The sequence below is a fragment of the Dama dama genome, chromosome 11, assembly GCF_033118175.1.
Source record: "Dama dama isolate Ldn47 chromosome 11, ASM3311817v1, whole genome shotgun sequence".
In the NCBI taxonomy this organism is placed as follows: domain Eukaryota; kingdom Metazoa; phylum Chordata; class Mammalia; order Artiodactyla; family Cervidae; genus Dama; species Dama dama.
In genome coordinates, this window is record NC_083691.1 from 76,193,683 (window position 1) to 76,220,277 (window position 26,595).

General features: G+C 46.2%; 1 long non-coding RNA gene across 1 annotated transcript in view; it reads left to right on the top strand.

Moving 5' to 3' along the window:
- The first annotated feature begins 1,539 nt into the window (after positions 1 to 1,539).
- Positions 1,540 to 26,595, top strand: part of LOC133065584 (uncharacterized) — a 55,832-nt gene continuing 30,776 nt past the window's right edge. Inside the window, exons 1-2 of the long non-coding RNA XR_009694913.1 lie at positions 1,540 to 2,306; positions 26,016 to 26,077. This is a non-coding gene — a long non-coding RNA (uncharacterized LOC133065584). The remainder of the gene's footprint in view (positions 2,307 to 26,015; positions 26,078 to 26,595) is intronic.

The following is a 26,595-nucleotide window of genomic DNA, read 5'->3' on the forward strand; positions in this document are numbered from 1 at the left end:
TGTGTGGTGTAAGTGGGGATAGGATATAGTCTGATTCTAGGCAAGTCCTCCATTCTTAGGATCTTGGTTCCTCTCCACATTTATCTTTTTCACCTGAGACTCTCAGGTCTCTCGTGTAGCCCTAGGCAGCCATGTCTCTTTCTACAGCACCCCTTGCTTCCAGTAACCTCAAATTGGCTTCAGCTCTCCAGGAAGGTGGAGCTGCTACTCTTTGGGGTATTACCTTGTTGGTAATAACAAACTAATGATAGTTCATCTTGTTCTGGAACTTTCCACTTAGAAACTGTTTCTCAATAATAAAATTGCTGCCAATGTCAGAGTCACCATGTTGAGCACTTTACATGCCATAAATAAAAGACACACTAAGACAAAAAGTGGCATTGATGAGGAAAGGCAAGGCTTATAATATATAAAGAGCTCTTACAAATCAATATAAGCTAAGTGTTCCAAAAGACAAAGTAGATGGACTTAAAACTTAGCAATTTGCAAAAGAGTAAATACACAAATCTCATGACTCCTCTCCACAGGCCAGTCTCCCTTTTATGGATGAGGAAACTGAGGCCAGGAGAGGTTAAATCAAGTACACAACTAATGGTCCAGAGCAGGACTATGAACCCATAAGGGTTCAGAACCCTAGCGAAGATTATTAGTATTCTCATTTTATAGATGAGAAAGCTAAAGGGCTGTCTGTGTATGTCTGAATCCACATTAATTAAAGGTGTGATTGCCTGCTTTTGATATCCGCTTAGCTAACTTGCTTGCTGACTGAAGAAATGATGGGTATAGGAATCTAGGAACTGGAATCAGGGTTTAGAGTATGTGAGGGTTGAGGGTGCCTGGGCAGGCTAATGTTAAAATGGTCAATTAACAGTGTGGGTCCTGCCTTGCCAGGTCACCCAGCTGCTGGCTGGCCGAGCCAAGCCTCTGACCCAAGGCATCTGAACGTAGAGCTGATGCTGTCCATGCTGCGCCCTGTGACCCAGCCTTCCACCGGCTCTGGTCTCTGCTCACGGCCACAGCTGCACCCACATACGGCACGGAAGACCAAGTGAAAGCTAAGTACAGCCTGATTTTTGCAGCCTGCTGAGCTGTGGTTGATACCTAACCTGGAGAAATCATTGATTCTTTGACTCAGAAATTAGCATGTAAGTTCAGAAACCTGATAGCTAAAAACAGTCTCTAGTCAACCTAGTAAGTTTTCCTTGTTTCTGTTCATAATCCAAAGTGACCTGGCTGGCTGGCTGGTATTGGGGCTGAGACCAGGGCCCCATCTTTATGTAATACATGTTTGCTACCAGTTGCTGAGGGAGCCTTCCTGTCTGTATTGTTAATATGATAGAGGCCTTTGGTTTCCAGTATCATCTCTTTGGAATTTGTCTCAGACCCTGTGCAAATGAACATAATCCCTGGCAGGAAAGGCGTTTCAAAGTCCTGGCATCAGGCTTGGGGCCTCTGATTTTCACGTGAGGAATGCCAGATGCTGCTGGTCTTTCATAGGGCCTGGGTTTTACTCTGGAGGCTTTGGGTGTTCTTGCTGGGAAGGAGGAAGCTGCTGGCTCATGAAGGCTGTCATCCAGGACTTTCCCAAGAGAGAGGATGCAGAACAATTTTCTAAATGTCTCAGGATAACTGGAGACATTTAGGATAACCCACTTTCCAAGTTTTTAATGAGCAGGACACATATTTAGTCTTTTTTTTTTTTTTTTAAAGATATTTATTTATTTGGCTCCATCAAGTCTTAGCTGCAGTGCATGACCTTAGTTGCTCTGTGGCACGTGGGACCTTACTTCCTCGACCAGGGATCAAACACACATCCCCTGCATTGAAAGGCAGATTCGCAACCACTGGGCCGCCAGGGAAGTCCCAACATATCTACTCTTTAAATGATTTGGTGCTGTACTTCCTACACTTTCTCTAACCATACCACATGTAGAACAGAATATTGTTGAACAGAATATTTCTAAGGCAAGTAGACAAGGCTACTTCTAGCCAGAGGAAGCTACTAGTCCAGGGGCTCTGGCTGCCCCAGTACCTGGGGGATTGTGTATCTCAGTCAACCTGTAACCAACCAAGACCTGCCAAAGTGCACCAACCAAGTGGCTGGGAAGCTCTGGTAGGAGTACACAGATTGGGCTCATTGAAGACTGTCAGACTGCCATTCATTTATTTTACATTTGCCCCTTAAACACTACTGATCAACTGTCCTTCATCAGGCACCAGGTCCTGTGGATGGATACTGGGAGGGGCAAAAGCAGATACACGTCATCCCTGGCCTCGTGGAACTGATGAAGACGTGGAGCATACAGGTAAGTGGTCTGTCACTGACTAGCTAAGTGACCTTGGACAAGTCACTTAACCTCTTTGAACTTCACTTTCTTCACCGGTCCAATGAGAATGAGAAGCATGTACCTTGTGGGATTATTGTGAGGATGGAACAAGATCATATTTATTAAACAGCCTTACTGAATGACCAGCTAGCAGGGAGTACTTAATAAGTGGGGATGCACTTGCTACAAGGTGAAAGGTTGGTATAGGATTATTAGATTATTATTCCCCATCTCGTACTCTATACTGCCTGATGATATTTTACAGTGGTTTTCCCAAGGAAGGGAAGTTGAATAGCATCATTTGGGTGGGGTGGGAAAAGGGAGGAGTGTTAAGTGTTAGTAGCTCAGTTGTGTGTGACTCTTTGCAACCCTATGGACTGTAGCCCACCAGGCTCCTCTGTCCATGAGATTCCAGGCAAGAAAAGAAGAGAGGGATATTGCTAAATGTACTGATCATCTTTTCCCCTTCCTAGAAAATTGTGGGGAAAGTAGACTGCTGCTGACACCTAGAAGGTATTGGTCCAAGGTCTCTGAGCTAGACTGGGCCTGCAGAATGTATAATTTTCTTAACTTCCCAGGTGGTTTGGATGCAGAGCAACTTTGAGAAACACTGGTATGGTTGACACTCTAGAAGGGTGATTTTCCTGTCTCTACCCTATCGTCTCGGGTCACAAGGGTACACAGTCATAGGTCCTCTGCCAGTCATGTGGGAGGTACTAACTGACCCCAGACCCAGTCAATAGGATAAGGGGGTACGCATCTGGCTGAAATCTGGACAATCAGAATTCCTTACCCACGAATCTGGAATAAGGACCAAGAGATTTCGTTCTTGGCTAACACTTTCAAATAAAGAAGAAATACAAATTTTGGACCAGCACGGAGGCTTCTCCCCACTATGTGGACTGAGTTAGCTGAGAGATAGTGGAGTCACTGGGAGAGAAAAAAAGGAATAACCCCTGGGTTCCCCATGGATCTTCATTTTCTGATTCCAGTCTGCTCCTTAGGTTTAATTGCTCTTGCCCTCAGGTTCTGTGAACCTATGCTTGTATATTTAACGTAAGGTGGTTTCTGTTTCTTGCAACCAAAATAGTTCTCTTTAATAAAAGAACTATTAATAAAAGGGGGACTTATTTATTTTGCTATGAAGAAAGGAGAGGATTTGGAGAATTTGAAGAGGGTCTGAGCCAGGGGTATAGAATTTATTTAGTCAAATTTAGGGTATGTCTTATGTCATCTCACTTCATGGCATAGTCTCAACCTTAGGGCTTCCTTGGTGGCTCAGATGGTAAGGAATCTGCCTGCAATGCAAGAGACCCAAGTTCAATCCCTGGGTCAGGAAGATCCCCTGAAGAAGGAAATGGCTACCCACTCCAATATTCTTGCCTGGAGATTTCCATGGACAGAGGAGCCAGATGGGCTACTGTCCATGAGGTCACAAAGAGTCGGACATGACTGAGTGACTAACACACACACAGAGTCTTAACCTTGAACCAGAAGCGTTTACCATCTGCACCTTCAGTTCAATTCAGTCGGTCAGTCATGTCCGACTCTTTGCAACCCCATGGACTGTGGCACGCCAGGCCTCCCTGTTTATTGCCAACTCCCAGAATTTACTCAAGCTCATGTCCATTGAGTTGGTGATGCCATCCAACCATTTCATCCTCTGTTGACCCCTTCTCCTCTTGCCCTCAATCTTTCCCAGAATCGGGGTCTTTTCCAGTGAGTCAGTTCTGTGCCTCAGGTGGCCAAAGTATTGGAGTTTTAGCTTCAGCATCCAATGAATATTGGATGCTTCCAATATTCCATTCAGCTTCCAATGAATATTCAGGACTGATTTCCTTTAGGATGGACTGGTTGGATCTCCTTGCAGTTCAAGGGACTCTCAAGAGTCTTCTCCAACACCACAGTTCAAAAGCATCAATTCTTCAGTGCTCAGCCTTCTTTATAGTCCAACTCTCACATCCATATATGACCACTGGAAAAACCATAACTGACTAGACGAACCTTGTATCTGCTCCTTATACCTGAGAAATTGAATATTCTCTCAGTTTCATCTGGTCCTGCAACCTGGAGCATTAATGATGACGATGATTTCCATTTGTATATTTGCCTTATAGTTTACAAAGCCTAGGTCACCTTTGTAGGATACCACAAACACAGTTGTTTAATTTGTTGATTCTATGCATTGACTGTTCTGAGCTATGGGTCACATGCTATTTAAAACTTTATTTTAGTTCACAGAGGGCTCCTGCTAGAAACTTTATAAGCAGTACATTTCTCCTGTGTGGTGATATCACTAAAGAAAATGGTTTAAGTTAGGAAAGTAGGTTGTTCCAATTGGCAGTGGAGGAAGAAGCAATGGATGATGGGGGTAGGAAGTGGGCTTACATACCTGGAAATCATTAAGAACAAAAGTGATATGATCAAGACATATGCTTATCTTATCAGGCTGAAGCCCTGACTTTTGGGTCCTTTTCCAGCCTTGGGTTTTTATGTTACTAAATATGTTATTAATATGTGAAGTCATCAGGTGAGAACACAGAGTCAGTGCCTATCTCTGTGACCAGTTTACACTTCAGTGGCCTGATTTGGGTTCCTATTCTCAATGAAGCTGTTTCCTCATCTGTAAAATGGGGTTGATCATATTTCTGGTGTATTAGTTAAGGTCCTCCAGAGAAACAGAACCAACAGAAATATCTGTATTTCTGAAAGAAGGGAGAGGAGAGAGAGACTGACTTTACAGAATTGGTCCATGTGATTGTAGAGGCTTGGCAAGTCCAAAATCTGCAGGGTAGGCTGGCAGGCTGAAAACTCAGGGAAGAGTTGCTGCCTGAGTCCAGATATGGTCAGCTGGAAGAATCCTTCTTGCTCAGGGATGGTCAGACTTTGTTCTATATTCAGGCCTTTAACTGATTGGATGAGGCCCACCACATTATGGAGAGTAATCTGCTCACTCCAAGTTGACTGATTCAAATATTAATCTCATCCAATTAACTACCTTCACAGAAACATCCAGAATAATGTTTGATCAAATAGCTGGTCACTATAGCCCAGCCAAGTTAATTTGAAAATAAACCCTTGTCACATCTGGTCGCATGGGACAGGACAGAAGGTTTAACTGTGAGAAGTGTTTTATGAGTGACAAATTGCTCTATACTGCCAAGAGAGAGGGAAGCTCTATGGGTTCTGCCCTCCACCCCAAGTGAGAGTGTCCTGGCACGCAGAGGGTTAAGGGGCCCCTGCCTCTGCTGTTCTTCCACCTGCTGTCTGAACTGTCACTATCCCCTCCCTGACCCTCAGGTGAGGAGGGACTGAAATGGGGGCTGAAGTCGTCTGACATCTGATACTTCCTTCCTGCCTGGATTAGAGTCATATTGTCAATATCATGCCAGTGTTTACCAAATTAACAAATGGACTTCAAGTTAAACACTGAACAATTTGTGAGATGGATTTTTAAAAAATGTGACTGGGCTCAGGGGATCACTCACAGGTGATGGGCTGTTTGCCTTATTTGGACTTCTGGCCTTTAACATCATGTCGTTTTAAATTGCTTTTCATGGAAAACGGCCTCCCTGCCATTCTTTAGCCTCTGCAGAGAGCCTCCGGCCAGGCATTTCTGTGCACAGCTGGAGCCTTGCCTTGCTGTGGGGCAAGCTTCTTTCTTCTGGGCCCAACAGAGACAAATATCCTCTGGTCAGTTGGTCCAGAATGGAAAATTAAGTGTGTTGAAACACTTCACTCCCCACCAGGAATTTGTAGCAGTAGAGCAGGACGGAGCAGGGCTTTTAGCCAGTCATTACTGTCTGCTAGTAGCAACAAAGAAATCAGAGGTTTCTCTGTGAAGTGGGCATGACACCAGGGTCCAGACTGGGTGTTCCTTGTGCTTCTAGATGCTGGCATCCTGTCCACAGCAAAATACCCAGCAACGTGACTGCATCCTCTCCTGTCACTTGAGAGGCATCCCCTGAGGGGTGCACTGACTTAAGTGCCTCTCAACGATGGGAGACACCTTGACCCCCACGAGACAGGCTGCTCGGAGAAAGGGGCCTTTGGGTAGACAAAGTGATGAGTGTCTTTTGTAGATTTTCATCTCGTAGCCTATTAATTTTTAAATGCTATTTATTTTGGAAAGACATGAAAAGAAAAGAAAGAGGTGGATTTCAGCACCTTTCCCGTGTGCTGTTCTGCCGTTGTTTCTGTAAGGCAGCAAAGCAACCATTTAAAAAGTGAAAGACTTAGGTCAATTATTTTTCTTTCCTTAGATTACTGGACAGCAAAGAGCTAGTTTAACTGAATTGACCAGTTGTTTGATGAATCAATCAATCAGCAAATATTTGTTCTGTGAGGTCTGTGAGCAAGGCACTCACTGTTTGATTAAATTGTTTGATGAAACAGAACAAATAGACCTGTCTTCTAGGTCTCTTGTAGACACAGTCTAGCTGTGTGCAGCTAATTACCCTACCACCTCTAATTACAGATACACGCTCAAACTGAACTCTTTTCCTTGAACCAAAAGTTAATCCTGGAAATCTGGTAATGCAATTACTGTGCTTGTTTCAACAAGTGGGAGAGCGGGGGAAGGAGGGAGGGAGGGCGAGAGAGAATATGAATATACCCCATTTATGCAGCCCCACAATGAGAGAGAGTTACAAAAAGACTTTTATATCCAAGGAAAAATGAAGGTTTGTAATTGTGTATGATTTGGTGTCCAAGATTGGGCTTGGAAAAAAAGCCGGAATCAACTTTCCTAAGTGACATTTAATGCACTCCCATGGGTTTTGATTTCTCATTAGCTTAGTTTTTAATTGATGTCACAACTCAAAGTCAGGACCGTATTTCAAGAAGGAGGAAAGAATGAAAACACTTGGGAAACACACGAAATGACCAAAAAAACTCTAAACCACAACAGTGAAAAAAACATGTCTTTCTTCTAAACATTGTCTTAGTGTGAAGCAAACTGATCTGTCAGATATGCTTGTCACATCCACATATTTTATAATCCAATATGTTCAGGCAAGAATTTTGGCACAACCTGCCAACAGCAATCTTGAACTTTTCTTGACACTCTAAAGAGCACATAGGGAGGGGAAGGGGGGCAGATTTGGGGGCGGCCTTAACCCTTTTATTCAGCATCTAGGAGCCTTGTGGAGTAAGCATCACCCAAGAACAGCCTCAGGGGAAAACCCACCATGTGCATAGTTGATGACCCAACCTGAGTTCCAACAGCGGCTATTGCTATAGCCCCACCTGTGGCCTCCCTGCCTGTCAGTCACAGAGGGCTTTAAAGCTAACCCCCACTCAGGGATGATCTCTCCTGGACTGCCGTCCAATTCAGTTCAATTCATGGAAGCCCAGAGTGCACAGGACTGGGATGATCTAATCCGGTGGTTCTCAGTTTTGGCTGCAACTTGGAATCATCTGGAATGATTTGTGTGTGTGTGCTCAGTCATATCCTACTCTTTGCAACCCCATGGACTGCAGCCCAACAGGCTCCTCTGTCCATGGAATCTTCCAGGCAAGAATACTGGAGCAGGTTGCCATTTCTTATTTCAGGGGATCTTCCCAATGCAGGGATCTAACTTGCATCTCCCGAGTCTCCTGTACTACAGGTAGATTCTTTACCACTGAACCACCAGGGGATGCTTTTAAAAAGGACAAAAGTTGATGTTTGTTCCCACCCAACACAATTCAAGCAAAAGCCCTGGGCTAGGTCCTGGCTAGTGAGACTTTTTCTAAGTCCCCAGGTGACTGTAATGTGATGCCAGGATTGGGAACCACAGTCCAATCTTTCAGTTTATGGAGGCCCCCAGTCAGGGGTGACTGCCAGTTGTCCAGGCCAGGACTCACATCCAGGCATAGGTCAGTTTGGTGGCTTGATGGTTTTGAACACCAGCAGAGGCTCAGTCCTGCCCTGGACTCCGTGGGGTTGCAAGAGGAAACTGAAGCCTGCTCCATGCCCTCAAGGAGTGTACAGCCTGGGTGGGGCAGCAGAACTTGATGAAGCAGTCAAATGAAATGGTAGGGCAATGCTCACTCAAGGGTGGACCTTCCTATCGCCCAATGCCAAGTCCAGACTAAAGTGTCCTGGAAGAGATACTAACAACACTGGTTGGATTGGAGGGAAGCACTATTGAAGTCAGGAGGCCATAGGCAGAGCTCAGGGCTGGGACATGTGGCCAGGGAAGGGGAGGAGGGGGCACTTTCCAGGGGCAGAGGTTGGAATGAATGATGTGCAGGTCATGTGCTTTAATGGCCTTTGCTGGAGAGAGCCCAGGTCTCGAGAGAAGCTTGAGAGGGAATTCAGGGCAGAGAGGCAGGCACTGCCAACAGGAGAAATCCAAAGAAGCTAAGTTTAAGGGTGACTGCCTTCCCCATATGGGGAGACATCACTGAAAGTTAAAACTAGATGGTAGAAGGGACTTAGCATGTAGTTGTCTGATGGGAACCCTGTTCTGGTCAGTTGGGAGCCGCGCTGTACCAAGAGTTGAATATTTTGAAATCCCCCATGCATCACATCCTTGGCATCATGGTGCCAGTTTCTTTGGGAGCGTTACTTTGAGCCAAGTATTTTGGGGAATTCTCTGGACTGTTTAGGGTGGGGTGGGAGACATTTAGAGACAAATGGGTAAAGAGAGGCTTCCTGTCAGTACTAATAAAAGCTCCATGTTCTCAAATATCAAGCCCATGTCCCCACTGTGGCAGCTGATGGGCCATGAGATTGGTGGGGTCTCTCCTCCCTCACGTACACCTTCTCACTGAGGCTCCTCTCCTCTTGTCTCCTCTTCTGCTGGACCTCTTGCCTGGTTGTCTGCTTCCTCTCTTGACTCAGCGGATTAAGCCTGCCTTTGCTGTGCTTTTTGTAAGAATAATCCCAGAAGGCCTTTTTTTAAAGGGAGGGAAGGTGGGGTATGGGCACTAGATGTCCTTATCCTTCAGAGCTCTGTTGCTGAGACCCTGTAGGAGCCCACAGGCAGACAGGCATTCCCCTTAGGCACTCTATTCAGCCACACTGCTTCCTTTCATATCACACATTTGTCACTTGACGATCGTCTTCTCCATTTACTTTGTCAGCAAGTGCGGCTACTAAGCAGCCACTCCCATTCTACAGATGTTGGCCTGTGCGTGCTTTGGAAAGCCTCTGGGGTCCTTGCTGCGTAAGCCCACTCTAAGGGCTTCCTTCCAGAAGCCGTCTGGATTTCATTTTGCCTGACTTGATTCTGATAGTGAAGCCAGCTCGAAATTCCCACCTACCAAAAGTGAAGGAGACTAACCTAAGGATACCCTGGCCATCTTGGATTTGTCTCTGTAAGATAGGGTTTCTCTTTATTGGATTGTGTTTCTCGTACTTTAGCCCCAGGAATGCAAAGCTGAAAGAGACCTTTGAGATCACTCGATCTAGTCCCTTCGTTTTAAAGCCTGTGTGGATGAATGGCTAAGAAAAGAAGGTCTGGTGTCATACTATATATATACATACACACACACACACACATATAGATATACATATATGTTAGTCGCTCTTTTATATCTGACTCTGTGTATTGACTGGGTTTAAATCTTGGTCCTACCACTTTGAAGTTGCTTGACCTTGGATGTGTCACTTAACCTCTTTGGACAGGTATAACAGTCTTTGTGTCATTGGTTGGTGACCATAGTTAAAGGAGATCATTCACATAAAGTGCTTAGAATAGAGCTTGGCATATAAATACAGTTTTATTATTATTGCTGTAAATGAAGAACTTGAGACAGACATATTCTGTAGACTTGCAGGACAGTGGATACTGGGAACTATTTTGTAATTTGTCATGTTAGTTAAGTGGTTCTTAAACTTTTCACCAAAGAATAGTTAATATCAGAGAAGAGTGGAAACGTAAATCCAAGTAATCCAGGGGCTTAACCCCATCCCATAAGAATCTTAGACTTTTGTGTTATCTGTAAAAATGTATGTAAAATTTGCATTGTATTTCTTAATGTTTGTGTTTGTTCCAATATAGAAACAGTGGTTTCCCCTATAAGCTCCTTATCTTTATGAAAATCAACTCTCCTAAATATGTGTTGCTTATTTATTGTACAGCGAGCATATCTGAGTGTGGAACTCTAGTTTGAGGGTCATGAAATTAGTATATGGAGTATCTTAAGCAGCCAATGACCGTTTTCATGAAAGGTGAGACTTCAGATGTCTTGCAGAAACCAGGAGGGAGAAAGTTACACAGAAGGAGCACCTCCTCCCTGGGAAGGAGGCAGGGTCAGCCATAGGAGATGATGATAACTTCATCCCTGAAAGCTGGCAGCTTTTTGTTCTGGGTAGACCCAGAGGCCCCTCTGTGTGATTCTCTGGGCTCCAGACTGGGGGCTCTAGTCCCACCATGCCCCGGGGAGGCCACAATCTGAAAGACGTAGCGTGACTTGCTGCCTTGAGGCAAGCTATGTGCTGAAACGGAGGCGAGACAGACTGTCAGCGTGGAAACCATGCGGTGACAGCTTCCTTCACCCTCCAGACCTGTCAACTCACAGGGGAACTGACAGGCCTGGACTAATAAGGTAAACAAAGGCTTTAGAGCACGGAGAAGGAATGCCGAAATTCTTTCTTTAATGTTTCCCTATTCATAACATGTCAGAGACTTAACGCCTGGCCCAGTGGAGGCAGCAGTTCCTGGCTTTTAAGATCTCCCAAGGGTAGTGTAGGGCGAGATCGGAAGCCCAGAGGCTGAGTGCAGAGTCAGAGCACCTGACCGCTTCCTTGGGAAGTCCTAAAGTAGCTTGTCTGAAAATAAAGTCTCAACTGTAGCCTGCTGGCTGAGGCCCAGTCACAGCCGTCACAGCCATCACAGCCATTGCCTGACTTTCTCTCTCCCCATTCCAAAGTTCTTCCTGCTCACTTACCTTTCTCATTCCAGAAGCTCAGTTACACTTCTCTTAGACACTGCCAGGGAAAACCACCCCAGCTTTGCCTTCTCAGAGCTCTAGCCAGTGTGCACCCTCCCATTTCATTCTAGAAAAGCCACCAGCTATTCTGGATCACCCACTCCCCTCCCCCCAGTCCCCCTGCCTCACATTAGGTGTTTCTGTCTCCTGGACCCCTTTCCTATCCACCCACTCACACTCCCCCTTACACATCAGAATCTGTTCGCAGGGCTGGGGTGGCAGTAATACAGTATTTTTGTACCATTACTTAAAAAGACAAATGGCCTGTTAGGCTTTTAGGATGTAATTTAAAAGCCATTTGTCTAGTGGTAATAACTGGAAATGGACTTCCGCTATAGGCCAGGATGACTTCCTCCCAGAGCACAGGATTGGCTAATGGTGACCACTTGGCCGTGGCTGTTTTCAGATGTACCTACTGCTTCCACTAGAAGGTTTGGGGAGGGGGGAAATGGTATTTTGAGGGGACTGTGAGCTCATGGAGGCCTTTGGAGAAAGGCCAATGCTGCTGCTCTTGTTCATGTGCTGAGAGGACCAGGAATAAAAATAAGTTCACAAGGGTGGAGATCGTGATGGTTTTAACAGCCAAATCTCACCCACTGGAACCCTTGAAACTTGAAAAGTTTGGGCTTCATCTTTGTTCTGTCTTTAAGAATCAGCAGGTGAATTTGAATTGTCTAGCTTTGGTGTACCTCAGAAGTGACATTTCTCAGACAACTGTGGCTTTTTCCTGCAGAGAGCAGTTTTATTTTAACCATTCATGACAGTTTTCAAGAATATATTACCTGTGCCTCTTCTTCAACAGAATTGTTGCAGAGATGTTAAGTGTTCATTGATGACTCAGGACCATTATTTTGAATGTCAATTTTAAAGATGTTGTCTTCTTTTTGCTATTCTTTTATTCATAATATGTTATTTTATAATTACATCACTTCATCCATCTTGTCATTTAATATACATTTACTCTTTATTTAGTGGGGAAAGATGATGGAAACATCCCAAGTAACAGAATAAATGATGATGTCTTAACTCTATGGATTACTCTGTGATCTTTGAAAAGGATGTAGAAGACTATTGACATGAAAATTAAAATATTGGAAAGAATTTTTCTGTATCACTAAGTTATACAGATGCACATGTTCAAGCTAGATTTAGAAAAGACAGACGAACTAGGGATCAAATTGCCAATATCCACTGGATCATACAAAAAGCAAGAAAATTCCAGGAAAAAACATCTACTTCTGCTTTATTGGTTATGCCAAAGCCTTTGACTGTGTGTATCACAACAAACTGGAAAATTCTTCAAGAGATGGGAATGCCTCCTGAGAAAACTGTATGCAGTTTAAGAAGCAACAGTTAGAATCGGACATGGAACAGCAAACTGATTACAAATTGGGAAAGGAGTATGTCAAAGCTGTACTTGACGTACACCCTGCTTATTTAACTTGTATGCAGAGTACTTGATTGTCACCCTGCTTATTTAACTTGTATGCAGAGTACATCATGCAAAATGCTGGGCTAGATGAAGCACAAGATGGAATCAAGATTGCTGGGAGAATTATCAAAAACCTCAGATATGCAGAAGACACCACCCTTGTGGCAGAAAGCAAAGAAGAACTAAAGAGCCTCTTGATGAAAGTGAAAGAGGAGAGTGAAAAAGCTGGCTTAAAACTCAACATTCAGAAAACTAAGATCGCGGTATCTGATACCATCACTTCATGGCAAATAGATGGGGAAACAATGGAAACAGAGATTTTATTTTCTGGGGCTCCAAAATCACTGCAGATGGTGACTGCAGCCATGAAATTAAAAGGCACTTGCTCCTTGGAAGAAAAGGACCAACCTAGATAGCATATTAAAAAGCAGAGATATTACTTTGCCAACAAAGGTCCATCTAGTAAAAATTATGATTTTTCCAGTAGTCATGTATAGATGTGAGAGTTAGACTATAAAGAAAGTTGAGCACTGAAGAATTGATGCTTTTGAACTGTGGTGTTGGAGAAGACTCTTGAGAGTCCCTTGGACTGCAAGGAGATCCAACCAGTCCATCCTAAAGGAAATCAATCCTGAATATTCATTGAAAGAACTGATGCTGAAGCTGAAACTCCAGTACTTTGGCCACCTGATGTGGAAGAGCTGACTCATTTGAAAAGACCCTAATGCTGGGAAAGACTGAAGGCAGGAGGAGAAGGGGGCAACAGAGGATGAGATGGTTGGACGGCATCAGCAACTCGATGGACATGAGTTTGAGCAAGCTCTGGGAGTTGGTGATGGACAGGGAGGCCTGGCATGCTGCAGTCCATGGGGTCACAAAGAGTCGGACATGACTGAGCGACTGGTCTAAACTGACTGAAGTGATGCAGTGGGCCACTAAACATTATATATGTCAGGGTGACCCCTATGCCTGGGAATCCTGTTGGGTTCTAATTCCAGACAGTTCAAATCAATGCATGAAGATGCCAAAGTACTCAGCCTTAGAGAAAAGTTCTGTGTGTTCAGTTAAAGGATTCCAGACAAAGCAAGCAACATCTACTGATCACCTATCATGTGTCAAACTCTATTTCAGTTGTTTTCGTGTTATCATCACTCTGGTAATGAAGCTCTGTGATTACCTTTGTTTTCATAGACAAGGAAGCTAAGGCTAAGAGATATTGTGTGGCTTGCTCAGATTCACACAGTTGAAAGAGAGTGGGGCAAGGATTTGGATATAAATATTGATATAATTGACTCTAAGTCTGCTGTACTTGCTACTACACTGCACCAATTATCTATTGCTTCAGTAATGCTGCATGATGCATGACAGGCAACCACAAAACCACAGTGGCATGCAACAGTAAGTGCATATTGTTCACCCCTCTGGGGTCAGCTGGGAGTCAGCCAGGCACTTCTGCTGTTCTTGGCTGGGCTCAGCCACATGTCTTGTGGTTGACTGGCTATTGGCTGATCTAGGCTGGCCTTGTCTGGGGCAAATGGGGTGACTCGGCTCTGCTCCACATGTCTTTCATCCTTCAGCAGGCTAGCCCAGGCATGTCCTCGTGGCAGTGACACAGGTGGAACAGAGCAAAAGGAATCATACAGCCCCTTGAATCATACAGGCTGAGAATAGCACACAGTCATTTCTATTGGCCAAACCAAGTCACATGATCCAGTTCAGCATCAAGAGTGAGAAATATACTCCTCCTCTTTTATGGAAGAACTACAAAGTTATGTTGTAAAGGGTGTGGATACAGGGAAGGGTGAAAATTGACGCATTGAAGGCCAGCTTCATCTGGGGGGTAGAGAGGAGGAAGACAGATATCTGTTGAACCAAAATAACATTATTCCATAATATGTTATTAGAAGATTGTCCCATCCCTAGATAAATTTGAGAGATGCTGAATAAATCAAAATGAAGATTTATCTACTGCAATACCTCTTGGTGCCTTCAATATTTCAGCGTGCATTGTGATACTATATGGGGAGAGTATTCAATATTTCCCAAACTAATTTTTTATACAGCCTACCTATTAACATCTCTTAGGAGAAATGTTCTGAGAAACCCCAATTTTGAAAATAGCAGACTAATGACTCTTGAAAGTGAAAGTGAAAGTCGCTCAGTCATGTCCAACTCTTTGCAACCCCATGGACTACACAGTCCATGGAATTCTCTAGGCCAGAATACTGGAGTGGGGAGCCATTCCCTTCTCCAGGGGATCTTCCCAACCCACAGATCAAACCCAGGTCTCCCACATTGCAGGTGGATTCTTTACCAGCTGAGCCACGAGGGAAGCCCAATGACTCTTAGGGTGATTTTTAACACCAAGTCCCACTATTCGATGCTATCCTATAACACGGGGACACACTCTGGGACTATTAAGAGAAGGAGAGAGGTGCTTTTGTTGTGTATCTCCCAATCCCTACATTGAATGAATGCATCTTCATGACCCAGAAAGCAGACACACAGAAAACTGTGTCCACTGCATTTCTTTGGCTCTCAGTGCTTCTTGCTCCTGGGCTCTGGTGCTGAGGTGCCATATCTGGGCAAGAGGCTGAAGGACATGCGTCCTCTAAGCGTACAAAGCATGGGCTTGGTGAAGTAGAAAGCTTTCTGTTCCTCAGCTATTCTTTCCACTTCCCAGGGAGTATCGTAATAGTTCTGTCCTGAGATTCCTGCAAGTATTTCCTTCAGGTAACTGCTGTGGTATATTAAAAAAACAAAAAACAAAAAAACTCCAGGAGCAAAGGTAGCTCAATTAAAAGCACAGTTGTCACACAATTTAGGAACATGTGCTTGAGTATAGTTAAGCATGTGAGTATAAAGGATGATTCTTCTCTACTTGGTAAAATGGGACTAACAAAATTGCTACTTGTTGAACTTTTTTAACCTCCTTCAGAGCCCTCTGTGTGCATGAAAATACCAATGTAACATAAAAAGAAAACAAGTCTGTAAAGCAGACTTTTTCACATGAAAAATGGTGTGATTTTTCTAACCTGGTTTTCCTTGCTGTGCTGAGTAATGCCCTCCTTGCCCTCAGCTGAGCTCTGAGGCCTGGGCTCTGCCTGGTACTGCTTCTGGCTCACCCTGCCAGCTTGCCCAGGAGGACTTTTTGGCCAGAGAATTACACCACTTCTGTTCCCCTCTGCTTGACACCCAGGCAGCTGGAGGACTGATTCCTTGACTCCACTCCTGCCCTCCACCTCCTCCTTTGGAACTGCATCCATTGATCTCTGACTTGGACCCTGCTATTTGGAAGTACCAGCCTCCCTGTGTGCTAGGAGGTCTGGCAAGGAGTGGAGTGGGGGCCTGTAACCATTGCTTCAGACAGACTCTTCCTTTCCTCCAGGGTCTTAACAAAAATGATTGGAGTTGACCTGGCAGGGCTGGAAATGACCCACCATCCCCCTCTTCCAGTGATCTCCATGCACGGGCACAGTGCTTATTGTTCTGGGGTTCACACCCACTGCACATATGATCATGTGTGAACTCGGGCTCTTTGGAACTGTGTTCATTTACATAACACATTTCTCAGGTGCCCATAAGTTATGCATGAGTCTGTGTTAATCATCTGAAATCTCATTTGAACACAATACTTTTTTTCTTACTCTGCAGGTTTCCCTCTCTCTCCCACTCAAGCTCATGCAGTGCTTCAGAAGCAGTTGGGTCTCTTCTGACACTGTGGGGGAGGTGCTCAGAAGCCCAGGTGGAGTGGGGCATCTCACCCGAGGCAACTTGATGGGCTGGCAGAGGATCTGTAAGGGCCAGGAGTCCCTGCCGCACAAACCCTTCCTCCCTCCTCATCCTCCTTTCTCCAGGCTTGTTGGCCTGTCTCTGTCAAGCCATTCCGAACTAGCCCTGGGCTCATGCTTCTGGGAGCCTTTCCCAGAATTCCACTAGGCAAGGCCTCTGTATTGACTAATGTCCAGTGATTATTTCCTCTTGCCAGAATTCTCCAGAGCTGAGAATGGATTTTTCTCAGCCACCGGAAGGTGTGAGCTGAAGCGCTACAGAGGACAGAATTTTAAGTAGTTCTCATCAGGGTTTGCCCCTACGGGAATTCATTCCTCTCCTCTGCCTGGCTCCATCCTGCTCCCCGTGTGTCCTGACCTGAGCAAAAGCCAGGTTCAGTTCCCACAGGTGCACAGACCCCACTCTCCCAAATGAGAGAGATGAGAAAAGTGATGAGAGCTGATATCCCTGCTTCCCAAAACAGGAAGCAGGCGGGATAGATTGACTTGATATGGAGCTATCAGACTGCAACTTGCTCACACTGGGACTTTTATCACTGCCACTCATCAGCATCCGGCAAGCTCATGAATAATGTATTTCCCAGTGATTTCCTTCCTTATTTGCTAGCTCGAGGCAATATTGATTTTTTTAAAAGTCTACATAGCTGAGGTGTTGTGGTAACATTTATTTAAAACAATTGGGAGACAGAACACACATATATTTTTATCTACATATGTGTTAGTGTCTGTTGTCAGTGGATAATGATGTTCGCTTAAGAGGCCACTGTTGGTTATTCAGCAAGTTTTTCCAATCAAAGACTGGTTCAGACTGGAACCCTGAGGCAGGTTGATGGTGTGGTGGTGGTGGACCAGGAAGACAAGGCAGAGTGGACTGGGATGAGGGTGAGGTGGAGTCACAGGTGTGGAAACTGAGCCATGGAATTAGCAGTAAGGTGGGTTTCCCTGGTGGCTCAGACAATAAAGAATCTGCCTGCAATGCAGGAGACCAGGGTTCGATCCCTGGGTTGGGAAGATCCCCTGGAGAAGGGAATGGCCACCCATTCCAGTATTCTTGCTTGGAGAATTCCATGGACTTAGGAGCCTGGTGGGCTACAGTCCATGGGGTTGCAAAGAATTAGACACAACTGAGCGACACAACTAGACACAATTAGACACAACTAGCACACAACACACACACACACACACACACACACACATTCCCTTGTTATTCACCCTCCCTCCACCCTCCCTCCACCCTTTCTTCTCTCTGCATCCCTGTCCTGGATGCGAAACCTCTCCTGGCTGCACCAGTTTCCATATCAAAGGGGCAAATGTGATGGTGACTTATGGGCGATGCTCCTGCAAAGGGGCCAAGAAAGGAAAACAATCTAAAGTGCTAACTAGCATTGGTGACCACGAGGCTGATCTTGGAGAAAGAAGAGGTCCAGTGGGACTGGGGAGGCAGCAATTCCCCTGGGTGGCGCTGTCCTTCTAAAACGTGCCGGTGGGTAACTGGCATCCTTACCTGTGAAAGGCACCTGGCTCAGTGCCTCTGTGTACTTTGTTTATGACTCTCAGCAACTAACAGAGAGGAGTGCATACCTGGGATTACTGCGCTGATGGCAGGCCTGACGCCCCCAGCCCTGCTCACCCACCCACCACCTCGGGCGAGCCAGAGGCATGCTTCGAATTTGACAGGCTGTCCTGGCCTCCTACTTAATTATGTTGTCACACAAGCTTTCAGGGATTCCAAGAAGCGAGCCCTCTTCAGGGAAATTTAATTCTCCTCCCAAGCCATTCACTTAGCCCTCCCCTCACCTCTCTGGTTTTTCTCTCAAAAGTTCAGCAAGTGCTGGACACCAGCTTGGTGTTGAAAGAGGGTCTAATAGGAGGAGGAGGTGACTGGAGTAATCCTCCTTCACACCCTCTGTACCTGGCACTCAAGGCTCAGGCTTCATCTCCTGGGGTGGGTTTAATGGCGGAAGTGGAGAAGCCACAGTCCCTGAAGTTCTGGAGAGAATCCCCGAGAGGCTGTGGAGGGTCAGAGAGGTGGAAGAGGAGAGCATGGTACTGCTGGCCGGCTGAGGCTCCAGTCTCTCCTGCCCTCTGACTCACTACTCCTACAAGCTACTGATTAGAACCCCGAATTCTCACCCATATGGCCCCCTACTGTTTTGAAGGAATTTCACATACAGTGTACTGTGTGAACTTCCCCCATATACTGGAGTTGGTTGCCATTCCCTTCTCCAGGGGATCTTCTTCACCCAGGGATCCAACCCAGGTCTCTTCCATAGCAGACAGATTCTTGACCGTCTGAGCCCCCAGGGAAGCTCCTATAGTCTAGGTTGTGCCCTTAAACCCCCCATTCAGTTGTCTTAATTAGGCTTATCTAGTTGGAGCCCTCTCATCTTTCCTTCCACCTCAACCTTGTGAAAAAGAGAAGGTACCAACACTCTGCCTCAACTTCATAACTTACAGTCCCCCCTCCCACATTGACTGGAGCTGCCTTCTTTAAGGTGACCATCAATGTCCAGGTCTAATCTTAGGGCCCTTTCTGAGTCCTCACTTGCTCTGGTGCATTTTTTTCCTATTACCAATTTCCAATGCCCTTCCACTTCCTCCCAGCACACCTCACACCTCCTCCAGGTTCAACCCCCACCTACTGCCAGTGTACTCACCTACTCTCAATGCACCCCCAGTCCACGCCTACCTGCTTCCAGTATACTAACCTCCTCTCAGGGTACTTCCAGACCACTCCCAGCTGCTCCCAGTGTGCCCTCATGTTATAAGCTGGTAACATGTTCAACCCAAAGAAATAGGTCTGCAGGCATCAGTGCAGATACTATTTGGGGTCAGTCAACAGTGCTAGTGATTTCTCACATCTTTCCATTTGAATAACTACCAACTTGGCCCACATTCAGGAGGTGGCCCAAGGTCCCTATAACTAGTCACCCCGCAGTGATGCTCACCCACTTCCATCTCTTTGGTCCCAGGTGGTCCTGAAGGCCTAAGCGCTCTGCATTTTGGAATTCTGATTCCCCCATTTGCTGAGCAGCATGTGGAACTGAGAGTTCATGTGGGTGAAATGGAAATCACCCTCCTCCCCCCATCTTGTTGAGTCAGAAGCCTGAAGCTGGACCCCCTCTCAGCTTGGCTCTTTACTTCTACTCGCCTAACAAGGAAGTGGCTGAAAGGAGGGCTCGTTTCCTCTGCAGGGCGTGGAGAGAGGGAGCATGCACAGCCGACTCTCGTTTATTTGAAATTGCTCCATGGCGCAAGGCCCGCTAATCGATCATTTCTCTGCAAATGTCAATGAGAGAAATGTGAGTTCCGTATTTATAAAGCCAGAAAAATGGGGGCTTTCCCCCCACCTCCCAGGTGTGTATTTATGCACTGATGAATGACCCCAAAGTGGGTTTGTTATAGAAAATGTTCGTGCCAAAGACAAGAACCTTGCATCTGGAAACACAGTCTGACAATTAGGCCTCTGAGCCCGGAGGCCAGCATTCAGGCTCCGCGCTTGTTTCCTGGCTGTGACGATCACATCCTTATTGCTGGGGTGAATGCAGGATTTTTGGAATTTGGATCCTGTTGGTTTCTACAGCACCGTCCCCTGAGGTTGCTTTGTGTTCTGTTTCAGTTTTGTTTGTTTGTCTGGTTTTTGGCGCTGGGGTTGGAGCTGTAAAAATCTTGGAATCTAATCAGATTCTGTGCAGGAGAACAAAACTGTAACCCCAGTCTTATCACGAGAGGAGAGCTCTGAGGAATAAGGAATTAAGACCCTTTGAAGTAGTTAGATGGGGAGTTCCATGCAGACTTGGGGTGCCCTGATTGGATACGCATTTCCCAGGAGTCTGCACACCCCAGCTCCACCTTGGGGAACAGCACATCTATACCAAGACATGATCCTTGACCCCAATTCCTGCCCCCCACCTCCAGTCTTCTAAACAAGGGCACCCTTTGTTTTAAGAAGGAGACTGAAATAGGAATCACACTTCCAAAATAGCATTTACAAAAAGGGACAGAAGTGAATCGTTAGTACTGGTTAAGTTGAAAACGATGTGTCCTGCCTGGACTCCCAGAGATCTTTCTCCCTGGGTGAGATCTGAGCTGAGTAACGTGTGACCAATCTGAGCCTGTGTTTTATGCACTTTGGGGGAAAAAATCAGCTGCTGTGAAAGGGTTAAAAATTTGAGAGCCTCAAGCGACAGGCACATCCAGTTTCAGTCGGGAAGAAAGACAAGTGTTTTGTTAGTAACTGGATATGGCTGGAGCTGGGTTTTGGCCTCCCGTCCCTCTGCAGGTTGAGCCTGGGCATGGCCCAGTTCTTGTAGTTATTCGGAGGTGGAATTGAGGCAGAGGCTCTGGAAGGCAGGGCCTGGGATGTGCTACCCACCACATCCATGACGCAGGGGGAAACAAAGCCTAGGGAGGGCTGTGGACCTGATCCAGGCCATCCTTAATAGGGGCACAGCAAAGACAAGAATGGAAAAGTCTTGGCACAATCCCAGTGTCCTTTGTGGAAAGACCTGGATTATTTTAGCCCATGGATTCAGGCAGGGCTAGTTCAGCCTCTTCTTGGTGGCGATATCTCCCATTCATCTTCCCCCCTCCCCCCACCCCCACCATCCAGATCCCTTATCTGTGAATTAAGGTTCAAAATAGCTCTTTGGCTGGGTTTTTGTATTAAAATGAGATGGTGCATGTAAAGACCAGAGGCTAACGTGCTCAAAAAATGTTTGTTCTTGGGCTACCAGAAATTCTCCCAGGCTTGGGATCGTGCACGTAGACAGAACAGCCTCTTCAGAATCAGTAAGGATGCAGATAAAGCCTCTGAAAACCAAATATCCTTGTTAAAGTTTGGCATACTCCCAGCCCCATCATGGAGGGACCCCATGTCAACCTAAAAGGCAAATAGGATGGGGAGAATAAAAGGGGGCTTTTCTGAGCAAAGAGGGACTCACCCTGAGAAGCAGCGCCAAGTTAACGATGCCTGAAGAAGGCCTGTGAAGTTAGAGAGGCCTGGAGATGAGAAGGCCAGAGGAAATAATGCTTTTCTTGTCTCAGCTGCGGGGGCAGGAGGAGAGCAACAGCTGGCAGGCATATGCAGCCTGTTAGGGGCACGCTCCCATCAGCAGAAGGAAATCCTGCCCAGCACTGCAGGGCTTCAGCGGCCACTAGGGAGCAGGCCGGCTGGGGGTCTCAGGGAGGCTCTGTGTCCCCCCTAGGCTGCCTGTGCAGAGGCCTCTCTCCCCAGCCCCCCTAGGGCCTTCCGCCTTTGCAGAACTTGTCAGATCCAGTGATGCTATCAACAGAAAGTCCAAGGAAGCCTGGGGTTTATTTTGTATCTACTTCAAAACGCCTATGAATCCCCCAACCCCCCACCTCTGGCTGTGCCTGAATGGGCGACTTTGGTCCACTCTGTAGCCTGGAATCCTTCTCCTCAGCCAGGCTAGACAGTGAGTGGCCTTCTTCTTCCTCCATCTTTTCCTTGGTTTTCCTTTATTGGCCAGGAGATCAGACTCCTAAGAAAGGGACCAGGACTGCCTGCCATTCCCACCTTGGACCCTCAGCCTCTGAGCTGTTGGACCATGTGACAAGATGCCCGGTATTAGCATCTGCTAATTAATTGGAAAACCCTGCTCCCTGTTGGCCTGTAGCTTTTACAGACCTGAATTAAACGAAGTGTTTATGTGACAGATATGTGGGAGGGATTTCAGATATAATCACCATCAATCTGGCTGCAGCCAAAATAAATTCTGTGAAAAGTAAAACAAACTATTGCACAGACAAAGTAGGCCTTAGGGGTCTCCGGCAATAATCTGTGTTTTCTTATTTAGCCGCGTCTAATATTTCTGCTCTCTTTGGTGAAGATAGGATCTCTGCACACAGGGCATTCTTGCTGCAGCTACAGGGGTGGACACACACTCTCTCCCACTGAGTGGAGGGAGATGGGAAGGGATGTTGCATATTTACATTTAAATTCTTAGTTCAAATAAATCTGCTCTCGGCTGGGCACAGGGTTGGGTGAGGGATGCGAAATGGGGTGGAGGGCATGCTGCCACCTCTGCTCCTTCAACCGGCCTGGCTCAGGGCAAGGGTAGAAAAATCAGAGGCCACCGCTCCTTCCAGAGAGGGGCCCTTAGTAAACCTGTGAGCTATACAAGCTGCCTGAGCTCTCTGTCTCCATCAGTTATTTCAGCACTCCTGTGAGGAAAGAGAGTGAGGAAATTGAAGCTCTGACATGGTAACATCTTGCCCAACTCTAAAAATAGTGATGTTGGCATTGACCTTGACTTTGAAAGCCTGTGCTCTCTCTCTCTACAAGATCTGGGCAAATAAAAAGCTGGTCCTCTCTGTTGTTGTTCAGTTGCTAAGTCATGTCCAATTCTTTGTGACCCCATGAACTGTAGCACACCAGGCTTCCCTGGCCTTCACCATCTCCCAGAGTTTGCTCAAACTTGTGTCCATTGAGTCAGTGATGCCATCCAAACATCTCATCCTTTGTCACCCCCTTCTCCTCCTGCCTTCAATCTTTTCCAGGATCAGGGTCTTTTCCAATGAGTTTGCTCTTCACGTCAGATGGCAGACGTATTGGAGTTTCAGCTCCATCATCAGTCCTTCCAATGATTATTCAGAGTTGATTTCCTTTATGATTGACTTGTTTGATCTTCTTGCTGTTCAAAGGACTCTCAAGAGTCTTCTCCAGCACCGCATTTGGAAAGCATCCATTCTGTGGTCCTCTCTGAGATGTAGCCTTATGCATCAGGGTCAACCCTGCTTGGCTCTGCCCTGCCTCCCTGCCTCTCTTGCAGCTAGGGCTGCTCCATACCCCTCCCCAGTTCTCCCCTTTTGGCTCCATTCGACCCCAGTTGCCAGTCAGGCCTGGGGTGAGGTAGGCGATGCCGAAGTCTGCAGACCAGCAGTTGCCCATCCTGCCTGAACACAGCACAGCCTTCTTCCTGTCTCTTCTAGGTCTTGCTCAGGTGACCAGCCTAGGACCCTAGCAAATGCCCCAGCAAAGGCTCTGTATAGGTGTCGGGGTGCTTGAAGCCAGCTCCCTCGCTCGTCCGTGCCTGGGTCTGGCATACCTGGAAATGTCCCAACCTGTAGTCAGTGCTGGCCTGGGCCTGGGTCTGGCATTGAGCCCAATGCCTGCCCATCTGCTGTGAATCCCTGTCTTGATTTGTGTGTTCCAATGTCAGTGGATCTGTTGCCACATTCTGTCCCCCTTCCTCAAATTCTAGAACTGCTCTCTGTAGCCCTTTTGGTGCTATTCTGACTGATTCTGAGATGTGAGAGCCCCTCTGAAAATCTACCATGAAGAATGTGTTTTCCTGCTTGTTTGTTTGTTTTCCATATGCTCCTCTATTCTTTTTTGCAAGAACCCCACCTGAGGTCAAAAGGCCCATACTCAGTGGGATAAGTTTCTAGATCAGTGATTCAGGCCACGACTGCTTGCTCCCTGACCACGCTGCAGTATCAAAGAGTCAATTATACCTCAGTTATGCTTATGTACTCTTGGATAGACCAGAGAAAAAAAGCTTCTCTATTATGCTTGTCACTTTGCAAGTCCATGCATTCAGAAATATTTATTGAGTCTACTGTGTGCCTCACACTGTTTCATGCCCTTAGGATACACATTAGTGAATTAAAAATCCTTGCCCTCCTGGAGTTTATATTCTAGTAGGTATAAGCAGATGACAAATGATAAACAATAAGAAATGTGTACAATAGTGCCAATGAATAAAACAAAACAAGTTAAGAGTGACTAAATGTACTGGAGTCGGAGCGTTCATGTTCAAATAGGTGTTTGGGACAAGCCTTATAGAGAAGGTGATGTTTGAACATAGACCCGAGGAAGGTGAGGAAGTTAGCCATGAGGGTATCTGGGGAAGGGTGTTCTAGGCTGAGGGACCAGCCATTGTGAAGGCCCTGAGGCCAGACTATGTCTGGCATGTGTAAAGACCAGCAAGAAGGCCAAAGTGGCCACAGTGAAGTGACCAATGGGAGAAGTAGAAGGAGATGAGATCAGAGAGATAACAGGCACTAGATTATGTAGGAGCTTGCAGGTACTGTAGTAACTTTGTATTTTTTTATTCCTACTCAAATAAGTTCATAAAGGCCAGTCTCTCTCATTAGTCAAGCTGGAGTTCCAAGATATTCAACAAACGTTTCTTGAATATATATGTCAATCCTGAGGCTTGATGAGTAAGGCATTCTCTGTCTTCAGAAAGTTCAGTTTTTTAAAAAGATTGTATTTATTTTTGGTTGTGCTGGGTCTTCATTGCTGCACGGGCTTTTCTCAAGTTGCTGAGAGCAGGGTCTACTCTCTACTTGCGGTATGCAGGCTTCTCATTGCTGTAGCTTCTCTTGCTGTGGAGCGTGGGCTCTAGGGCTCAAAGGCTTCAGCAGTTGGGGCATCTGGACTCAATAGTTGCAGCTCCCAGGCTCTAGAGCACAGGCTCAATAGTTGTGGCACATGGGCTTAGCTGTTCCAAGGCATGTGGGATCTTCCTGGATCAGGAATCAGACCCATAGCTCCTGCATTGATAGGTGGACTCTTTACCACTGAGCTAGCAAGAAAGCCCCAGGAAGTTCAAGTTTGAATCCCAGTGGTTGTGACAGCTTGGTGCAGAGGAAAGAGCCCTGAACTGGGGTGTTCTGGGTTCTAATCCTGCCTTTCCATTTAACCAAACCTCAGCTCTCTGTCACTGGAGACAATGACCTATGCCATGGTCACTTCCTAGGTGCTATGGCAATCAAATGCATTCAAATGCATAAAGGAATGTAAAGACTCTTTAAAAACCAAGGAGCCCCGCATAAACAGGAGCGATGATCAGAGGGTCAGGTTAGCATGGTCATTGCCCCATGTCCCTTTTCTTGGGCCCAGTAGACTCAATCTGTGTTATAACCTTTGCAGTGCACAGTACTGCTCTCTCCCTGACCTCACTGGCACTCATTTCACCTGGTGAGAACCACCACTGTCGTTCATTCAAGTTGATGCAAATCTCCAGCATGAAAAACACATCCTGGGGTATCTACTTTGCAAAGGAAATTTACCCATTCCTTCTCTATTTCATGCTTCCCTGATCAGATAAAGCTGCATTTGGTGCTAACTTTTAAGTCAAGTATGCACAACTCCAACCAACAATAACAAAAACAGGCCCACAGGTTGCCGATCACGGTGAGCTTTTCAAAATGCATTCAGACAGTGTGAGGATATTAATAGGGAGACACGTATCTCATTTCAGCCTACAAAGCAGATCCCACAGTGGGACATGGAAGTGCTGGGCGCTTCAAGGTTAGCTTGAACTGAAGAGAGGAACTTGGCTGGGATACAGACACGCCTGAGGCTGTGTCCCAGACGCTGTGCTCCTAGCTCTAATGGCACAATCTGTCAACTCAGCTCTGTTTTGAGTGGAACTGGACACTCAGTGATGGCCAAAAACAGCAGTTGACTAAAATAATGAAGCTACGTGTAGACAGTGATGGAGGCAGAGGAAGATATGTCTGGACGGGCCCTTTGGAAATCATCTTGAACACTCTTCCTTTCCTTTACAGGTGAAGACACCAAGATCTGCAGGTCACATTGTGACTGACGAGACTCTAATGCCACTTTCACTGTGAGTGGGTGCATTCACCTCCACTAGAGTCTTAGCGTGCTACATGTCATTAGCACTCTCTTTTATGTGACAGTAGCTCTCTGGACCCAGGTCATCTGAACAGACCCTTGGAGGTTCTGGGGTCCAGTGACAGATGTGGACTGTGTTGGTCACAATGGAAAGGGTATTGAATAAGGAATCCAAAGACCTGGTCTGGTCTGAGGCCTGGCTTTGGGTGAATGTACTGGGTGACACTTATTTCTTCAACTGTTTTTTCAACTGCAAAACATGAAGTTAAGAGAATGTGTGTTGATTCTGAAAATGAAAAGATGCATGTAGATTTTTATGGCCATTATTTCCCACCTCTCTTGGTCAGATTCCAACATGTCATTTGGGAGGACATGGTTCTGAATTAGGGGTGAGGCTCTAAACAGGGGATGTGGGGAAGCTGGCTCCTCCCAAATGGCCCTGGCCTTCGCAGTCACAATACACAGGGCTCATCATCATCAACACCACCCCCTTCCCTACCCTCATCTCCT